General features: G+C 33.7%; 1 long non-coding RNA gene across 2 annotated transcripts; it reads right to left on the reverse strand.

Annotated features, from left to right (window-relative positions):
- Nucleotides 1–3,759: 3,759 nt before the first annotated feature.
- On the reverse strand, nt 3,760–9,645 carry LOC147846014 (uncharacterized). Of its 2 annotated transcripts, none has more exons than XR_015481156.1 (6): nt 9,597–9,645; nt 8,287–8,320; nt 6,865–6,920; nt 6,627–6,771; nt 6,439–6,515; nt 3,760–5,117 (listed from the first exon to the last, which is right to left on the reverse strand). It is a non-coding gene; the product is annotated as an uncharacterized LOC147846014 (long non-coding RNA). The 2 variants fall into 2 exon arrangements; XR_015481157.1 differs by lacking the exon at nt 9,597–9,645 and adding an exon at nt 8,926–9,304.
- Between the last annotated feature and the right edge of the window lie 339 nt (nt 9,646–9,984).

Raw genomic sequence — 9,984 nt, forward strand, 5'->3', positions numbered from 1 at the left:
GGCTCGGTTTCAAATGAAACACATTTGGCTCACATTTCACTATACACAATTTATTTGTATAATTATTTTTTTTTCAAGTGAGGCTCAGCTTTTTCATAATGTTAATGGTTTGTTTTTGTATTCATTGTTTTGCACCCTCGCCCTGTTATTTTATTGAAACTTTATCTCAAAGGCTGTGTTTACAGTACACTGCAAGCGGAAAAGAAAGTGTAGATTTTTTGATGATATCTAAAAATGTTTTTTTTTTTTTTACTTTTAGACACAAATTGGCATTCAATCCAATTGGTCATTAATCCCATCCTAAAATTATTCAGGTTATTATTTTACTAACCTGTAAAACCCAACAGTCGTCCTGATCTAATGAAATGAGTGTAGTTAACTCAAAATTTACTAAAAGTTAATTCTACTCATTTGAAAAGAGTTTTGAATGAGTCATTTACTCAAATGGATTAAGTTCACAGTACTCATTAGGATTAGTTTTTGAACTTAAATGGTTTGTTGCAATCAGTTTCCTCAAATAGGTTGAGTTACCTGAACTTTTTGGGTTTTACAGTGTATAAAACATGGACATTACAGTTTTATTTGTATAATTGATATCATGATTTCCTAGTGTGGAGTTAAAAGTTGTTATGAGTGTCTGCTGCAATAAAAGGTGAAAGAAAAACAAAAGAATAATTTCTTATTTATTGTTTGTGAGATCTACATTTCTAAAGTGAAATAATATTATTAGATTAGCCTACACTCAGAAATACAGATACAATATCTGTCACTTGGATGGTACCTCTTCAAAAGCAACTATTTTGTCTAACATAGGCTCATTCTGAAAACATAGCCCTATACATATTTCTGGAGATCGCAAATTATGTAGCCTGAAGTACGTATGGCTGCATTTTGTCTTTAAAACTAACAATGCGGGGCAGTATGCCGGCAGACTTCAGATGCAGAGAGGAGTTTATCAGCACGATGGGGTTCAGATCCACTGAAGAACAGTTCCAGAAAGCAAGTAAAACAAAAACAAAAGCTATAAAAATAAAATAAACAAGTAAATAACAGGGTGAGAATGTGGTAAAATCTGAAAATGTGGTAAAAAATCAGACGAGGGCTTTTCTTTTTCAAATTGTTGGTTGGGTTCAGGAGAGTGGGTGGGCGGGTCAATCAATACAATTGGTTGGGTTTAGGGAAGGAGGAGAGTGGGTCAGCCAGTCATTCATTCACTCAGTTAAACAGTCAGTCAACAGCGGCCTCTGGTGGGTTTATGCAAGAACAGCAGGCGCGAATGGCACTCGCCAGAGAAATTTGAGAGAAAATGTAAAAATGTAAACAGCGGCCTCTGGTGGATTCGCGAAAACAAAAATGACAAAAAAACTGGGATGTATTTGGCGCTCTCCAAACATGTTATATGGAGCTATGTTTTCAGAATGAGCCTGGGTTGATTTTGTCTTAGTGTTACATATAAATACCTAAAACCTAATTATTTATAGTGTTACATAATAATACTTAAATCTGTACCTCATTGTACCTCAAAGGTACAAACGTGTTCCCTAATGGTGCTGATGTGCAGCTGTAAAGTACCAAAAGATACCACCTCAGTGACTTTGTACCTTTATTTCTGAGAGTGTATATTTATTTGTAATTAAGGAGAAAGAAAGAGTGTGTGCATGTGTGTTTGTATGACAAATTCGAATAATATGACTAAACGTAAATAATGTAAATAATGACTAAATGTAAATAATGACATTGGTATGACAAAAAGAATTTTACCTACATGTATGAGAACAAATTTCCCCATGTGCTCATTTACCAAAAGACTTATAAGAAATTTAGAATGTTTTTTTTTTTTAAAGTAAAATGCGCACAATTTCATTGTGAGCACAGTATAAAAAAAAAAAAAACTATAAGTGTCCCCACAAATCACAAAAACAAATATGGCACACGTAAATAATTTGTTAACATAATCACTTACCAATATATAACAATGCTGGAGGATATACATATGAAGACAAAATTATTAGCTGTGAAATTTAAATTATCTTTCAAATATTTTCCATATGCTGTTTAATGGATTTCTTAAGTCTTTGCTATGATGATAGTACATAATATTTTACGAGTTATTATGCGCAACGCAGTGGTGCAGTAGGTAGTGCTGTCACCTCACAGCAAGAAGGTCGCGGGTTAAGCCTCTGCTGGGTCAGTTTGCAATTCTGTGTGGAGTTTGCATGTTCGCGTGGGTTTCCTCCGGGTGCTCCAGTTTCCCCCACAGTCTAAAGATATGCAGTATAGGTGAATAGGGTAGAAATTGTCTATAGTGTATGAGAGTGAATGAGAGTGTATGGATGTTCCCAGAGATGGGTTGTAGCTGAAAGGGCATCCCCTGCTTAAAAAAAAAATTGCTGGATAAGTTGGCGATTCATTCAGCTGTGGTGGCCCAAGATTATTAAAGGGACTAAGCCAAAAAGAAAATGAATTAATTAATTAATTATTTATTTTGCAAGATAGTACTATTCTTTTTAAGTAGCAATTTAAAGACTTAAATGCTAGGTTTACTTAACCCAATATATCCTAGGCAAGTTAAGCAAGTCATTGGATAACATTAGTTTGTTCTGTAGCCAGTCAAAAAATTAATAAAGAAAATACTGAATGTTGTAATAATATAAACCTTAAAATCACTTTAGAGAAATGTAAAAACTACTTATTCCAGCTTTTTGAAAGTCTTATGAAAACAAAATTATATTTTCCTTGGGAAAGAAAAAAATATAATAGGAAATACTTTGAAAATCTCCATGCTTTGTTAAACATCACTTGGGAAATGCTTTAAAAAAAGGAACAAAATTGGGCTAATCAATTTGTCTTCAACTTTATATATAGCTGTCAAAGTTTAAAGTCTCTCATTCTCATAGCCTTTAAAAAACATAATATTGTCAAATATATTACAATTGTTGTAAAATCATTACGTTATATCAATTTAGTGCTTGTTATTATTGTGATATGTTATTAATAATAGATATTAACCATGCTGAAAGTAGTTTTTACTACAACTGTAATATTTAATCTGCATAGACATGTCTGCTTCATTATAAAACATTAGAACACTTAGGGCCCTATCATACACCCGGCGCAATGTGGCGCAAAGTGCGACTCAATTGCTAGTTTCAGCTTGGCGCAAGAGTCGTTTTGAGGTGTTGCGCCACACTGTTTAAATAGCATATGCATTTGCGCTCATATGTGTGCCCATAGGCGTTCTGGTCTAAAAAGGAAGGCGTTTTGAGGCGCATTGGTGGCGCGTTGCTATTTTGAGAAACTATGATAGATTTTTCACTACACTGTAAATTCTAACATGTTCAGTTTACTTAAAAAAAGTTTGGAAACCGATTGCCTTATTTTTGCAATATAAACTTACAAGGAAATCTTAAGTTAAGTTTAATTATTGCCTTGAAGTAAGAAAACTAAAACTTATAAAGTAAACTAACTGTTAAAAATTAAGTAAGTTTAATAGAAAATTCTAGTTAACATACTTGTCATTATTTAGTAATCTTACTTAGGGTTTTATAGTAAGATTACTTTAATAACTCTATTTAACTAATACTGTTCTACCATGTTCAGTTAACATCTTGAATGCTAGTAGTCTCAACATTGTTTTAATCCACCATTTTAAGTAATGTCAACTAAAGAAACTACGTGCAATCGGTTTCCACATTTTCTTCAATTAAACTGAACATAAAATATGTAGTTCAACCTACAAGTAATGACATTATACAGGTCTTAAATGTAAACATTTTATTTGACAAAATTAGCAGAATTTCACAATACACTTGTAATATTTTAGTATCACAATACACTTGTACACAATACAGTTTTGTAAAAACCTGTTGTAAAGTGCTGTAATATACTGTAAACAGCAATACAGACAAAAAATATAATAAACATGTTCAACCCTAAAACACAAGTTTTCGAAAAGGTTTGAAAATCTATCAAAAAAACTTTAAATACTTGACACTTGGAAAAAAGATACTTGAATTAGTGTAATTAAACATGCCATTGCACCAGCACCTTAAACATGGCAGCATATAGACACTCACAGAGGAACAGATATTAAGCTTTAAAGCTAATTTGTTAGACTGTGTAGTTTAGATTTTCCTACAGAAAATATCACATTAGTGTGGTCAAAAGTATTGAGTTTGGTATCAATCAATACTGAAATATTAAAAAATATCCATTTTCCACCAGCATTTGAGTGCTACTGAGCTCGTTCTTAAACACCATTGATTGGCCACTGTGTTCACATGCTCAACAGAAATGACTGTGATTGGCTGTGACTGTCATAGGTTTACCATTTTTCACTGAGTCCAAACAAAGTTACACAGACACTGAAGTGTTTCAAAGCCATGTCGATAGCTGATTTGTTTAGAAGCTAACATATAAGCTATCTGGTGATGAATCGACTGATCGACAGTGCTTTGAAGTTATCCAGTGTCTTTGTATCTTTGCACCTGGTGAACAGTGGTGAAGTGTGGTAAAAATAATGACCTTCAAAGCCAATCAGTCATATCTACTGAGCATGTGAACACAATGGCCAATCAGTTCTTGCAATGTTAGTGGGAAATGGATGGACTTTTTTTTTATTTATTTCAGTACCGATTGGTACCAAACTCAATACTTTTGACAACCCTATTAATCACAATAGACTTTTTTGGTAAAAAAAAAAAAAAAGTGTTTTAAACACCAAAATGCTACAGTCCTAAATGTAACACTGCAAACAGCAACATGTTAAAAAGCAACACTTTGTAACTAAACATGCCATTATACCTGAACCTTTAAACATAAAGCACAGCAGTATATAGGCACTCGCCGAATCAAACACATTACGCTTCCCTCCCAGCAAAAGCAACACACGTTGAACAAATTCAAATGCATTGCTCAAAGTCTTTGGGTAGTCCGAATTCAGTGTGTAAATCAAAGCAAAAAAAGAGACATACTGCATGTGGCAAAGTCCATAACCACTTTTCCTTCCAGTATAAAGGCCCACATTGCATCCATAATGAGGTTCTTTAGACATCTTCACACACGACAGTCAGCAGGCCAACATCTTCTGCACTGAAGTCCGACTCTACAATTACATCCTATGAATAGAGAAAGAAAAATAAGTAAAGTTTGATATTCTAAATGGCACTAATAAAGCCTGTAGTGGCCAGGAGACCAAAAGCAGAGGTGAAAAAAATACAATTCCTTGTGCTTAATTTAGTAACACTTTAGTAGGAACCAATTACCCTATTAACTAGTTGCTTATTAGCATGACTATTTGTGTTTATAGTACATTTTACATTCAAATCCTTCTTATAAGAAGGCCTTGCTATGGTGCTCCTTCTTCAATGTAGACCAACACGATGGATTTGCCTGTACTGCTTCTACTAGGCTTGTCATGATAGTGGAATTTATTACCAATCCATATAGTAATTTTAAAAACATCCATTTCCTGCTAACATTTGAGCATTGTTGAGTGTCATTTCTGTTAAGCATGTGAACAGAATGGCAAAACAGTGCTGTTTAAAAATGTGCTCAAAAGTGCTTAAAATGTTAGCAGGAAATTTGCTGCTTAAAATTGCAGCAGAGATTGGTACTAAATTCCAGTATCTTGAACATGATACTATTCTAAAGGAACAATACATTTTTTTAATTAAAGAAACACTGTAATGTAATAAAACAAACTGCAGTAAAAGTACTTTTAAAACATTTTCAAGAAATTAAATGCAAATGTGTGAGAGACCAATTGGTGCTACATAATCAATATAAATATTTTGTAGGGAAAACTTAATAAATTGGGAACCGATTCATGAATGCATTTGGTTTTGCTAGATTAAAGCAGTGAGTCAAGTTTGCATTATTTAGCACACTTTTTAAAAATGTATTCATAACTATTTTTTAATAAGAAAATTTATGTTTTAGTATGGCTTTTAGAACAAGGGTGCAGCCATCTACAATCCCACAGCAGGTGACTTCACAGGGTTGGTTATAATACGAAGCATCTTTGACTTTGTGGCTTTTAACACTATCTTTTTACATCTTAATCCAGCAGGTTCTTTCAACTGAAATTATATTTCTCTCAACATAATACATAGGTATTACACTTATTAAGATTTTTTTTTCAAGCTAATCTTCCTCCTTTTCAAAACAAGTGTGTTTAAAAATTAAAGAAATGCATTCATTACTTCACTGGCCTATGAAGCTAACTGACCCTGTGACGGCACAAGCTGCTGTATTTGCAACATAGCAATGCTCTTGCTCCAAAGGCCATAATATAACATCCCTCTTACTTTCAAATACTTACATTAAATGCATTTGTTTTATTTTAATAAAATTGAAAATTTTTATTAATAAGTGAAGTAAACTGGAATGACTGCTTCATTTCCAGTCTAAGAAAGCAGAAACAATAATACTACTTACAAAACACATCCTGAAAATTTCTTTAGACTCATCCCTCTAAAGGACTGAAAGACCCCGGAGAACTGCTGCCAGATGACCTTGAAAAAGTAAAGACAGGTAGACATGCATTATAGCCCAATGAAAACATCAAATGCAATTTATTGCAATCAAATGCAAATTATGATTCAAAGATGATGTCACAAAAATACCTTTGAATTAACATGTTGAAAATTTCTTCTAGTTTTCTAATGCAATTTTCTCCTGTTTTTTTTTTATTTCAATCAAACGAGCAGTGTGTGTCCAATGCAGCGTAGAACTTGGATCTCACATTTCTTCCTGATATTCGATTGAATTCTGCAAAGATCCAATCAAAACATTATTAGTCATTAATAACATTCAAAAACACAAATTCACAAAATCACACAAAGTTTTGAAAAGAAAACAAACCTTCTGCAGCACTTGCATCAGCTGGTGTTTCCTCTATGACTTCCTTCTGGATGTCACTGTTGTGCACAAAAACGTAAAGTGTTATTGACATGGCTAAGCGAAATTCTAAAACAAAAAACAGAAATCAGAAACACATGCAATGATACAATGCAATGCCATTTAGCAACAGATGTTACACTTTAACATGACATAGTTAAATGTTCTTGAATAATAAAAGCTGCCAAATACTCCCGGCGCCTGTCATCAAAAGCATGAGCTATACTTGTCACCAAACAGTAATAAACACAACCCCCGATTAAATATAATCATGGCATTGTTGCTGGTGTGCCTTACTTTTATGCGCATTAAAAGTGGAATAAATATTTGTCTCAATTGATGTCTTTAAAAGGACACTGAACTTTCTGACTAGGGTTGCACGGTTTACCGGTACTATGGTAGTATCGTGATACTATGGCTCCAAGATACTGGCGGTGCCACTGTAGTTTGTAAACGGTAGTATTGTCATTAACAGTCTGCCTACAATACATAATGCTGCATGTGAAAAAGTCACTAAAATACTTACACGATTCAGCAACAATAGATCATTGTATTTTAATAGTCTATGGAGCCTTCTAAGGTTGTAAAACTGTAGAATTTGCGCCTTTTATAGTAGCCTATTGCATATTTTGTGATGGTTCATTTTGAATCGGAATTCATTTATTTCTGTTCCTGTCAATATGATATAATAGCTACAACAACAGTGACAATCTATTAAAAAGAATGACTCATAAAGTGAAATTTTGAATTACTTTGGATTCTTATCCGATAATAAGTGTGAAAAAAGTATGATAGATGAAAAACCCAAAATAGCAACAGGAAACAATTTTTGACCACTTCATATAGCCTAGGTTTGTTGGAAAAATGCTCTTTTCTTTATGTATCTTTATTTTAATGTATTTTTTTTTTGCTGGAATGAATACATTTTAGGTGAAGAGATGTGCAAATACTTTTTTCAACAATAAGGGAATTATTTAAATTCAAGTAGGCCTATAATAACATATACAATATATTATTTCTGACATTTTTCTTTATTTCATGGATTTAAGTTATGAATTACAGTATTGCAATACTACTTGGTATCACCATACTTCAGCTGGTATAGTATTGTAACATAAATTAATGGTATCACAACACAACAACCCTATTTCTAACTAGTCCTCAGATGATTATTCAAATGGACAAAATATTCGGACTATTCTTGATCATGCAGTTCTTTGCTGAGAATTTTGTTAAATGTACTTTTAATGCATTAAACGATTTAAAATTACCCTGACACTCAGTAAGGAGACAAAGTAACGTTAATAGAACAATTCATGAATATGTTCTATGGCTTGTGCGGTATTGTTCAAAAAGTTTTCTTTGATGTGTAAGTGCAAAACTTACATTTCCACTGCATATCAGCTCACAAACTGGTAGTCTGAAATAAAAAATAAATAAAGGGTATAATGATATTACAAACCAAATATGCCACTCACAATACTCTAATGGTGTGCTACAATTTAAACAACCTTGTAATTGTTCAAATTTATTTGCCCTAAATTGTTAAAAATTAGTGAAACCTTTAAAAATGCAAACTAACAGGTTTGGCAAAGCCTGTTTCTTTACAGAAAGTTTGCTTATAACAAAGGCTTGTTGATGCCTTTGTGTGATATTGAGCAAACAAAGGGATGTTTCTGTGCTTGGTTGTACGAGTTATACCACTTCATCATTAACGTTATCCATCACACATATTCAGTCGCGTCTGGTCAGATTTATTTGTCATTACAGCAATACAAAAAACTCAATAACGTAACGGCAACACTGGAATAAACCTTCAAAACGGCATAAAGAAAAGACAAATAGCATATAAAACAAATAAATGAGTTAATGAAATATCTCTCGCATTTTCATAAGTTTAACTTTAAGTTTCATAGGGATTGTTAGCATAAGCACACTTTAGCATCATGTGTAAATATGTATCTGCCTCATACAGTGACACGAATCGTAATCGCATCGAAATCCTAAATTACCTACGACACTCACGGGTCCATTTTGAGCTGAAACTGCTTTATAATGTTCTAAAAGCCTCGGCGGGTTAAAACTGCTGCTGCCCCGGCGATCATGGAGAAAAAAACGACTGGTCTGGTCATGAGCCGCTCGCTGACGCCGGACCGAATCACAGCTGATCTCCTCACCTGCTTCCTGCAGGTGATCTCAAAAAAGTAAATCTTTAAAAAAAAACACGCATATTTTCGTCACAACAAGCGCCACTAAAGTTCAGCGATAACTAACGTTACTGTATTTGTAATGCGGATAAATAGGTTTCGTTTTCTTTTTTTAAAAATGTAGACCTACAGCTATGTGTTAACTTTACATCTATTTGAACGGATCATTGCGCGCGCTCTTGCTCTCTCAGTGCATCATTTAAAATGGCGCGGCCCGCTCTTTTAGAGCATAACGCCCACTTTACAAATTACTACTAACTTTACAAATTATTAATAGTTATTAAAAAGGACTAAGCAGCTAAAAATAGCTTATCTAGTAAAGTAGACAGTATTGCAAATAACGTGCAGTGGTCAAAACGATTAGTCACAACATCATGGGCTATTAATTAGTTCACAAAACAGCAAACAATTTCACAAAGTGCAGGAAATAAACAGATTACTGATACTATACAAATAAAATCAAAGTAGTAATTAAAACGAAAAGTTTACCTTGATTTACAGCAGTACATCTTCTCAATATGAAATCCTGTCCTTCAATGGCGGTGCTGGGTGGCGGTTGGTTGTGACTCGGGATGGTGGATGGGAAATCACCACCCAGTACGCATGCGTAACAGCATGGCTTAGCCCTTATAAGCAATTTTACTCAAATTACATTAGTTATGGGAACTTTATACCTTACTATGTCAGCAACACTAATGCATTTCTAGTAAACTCAACAATTAGCCTAAAATTAAGTAAACACACTAGAATTTTGATAGTAAGGAATACTATTCGCATTTACAGTGTAGACCAAAACAAACCCTGTCCAAAGTCCAGCGCAGAGTTGCGCCTCGCTTACGCACTGCTTAATACACACAAGATGTAGAGCAATACGCAA

This window comes from Danio rerio, chromosome 3 (genome assembly GCF_052040795.2).
Source record: "Danio rerio strain M-AB ecotype USA chromosome 3, GRCz13ab, whole genome shotgun sequence".
In the NCBI taxonomy this organism is placed as follows: Eukaryota; Metazoa; Chordata; class Actinopteri; order Cypriniformes; family Danionidae; genus Danio; species Danio rerio.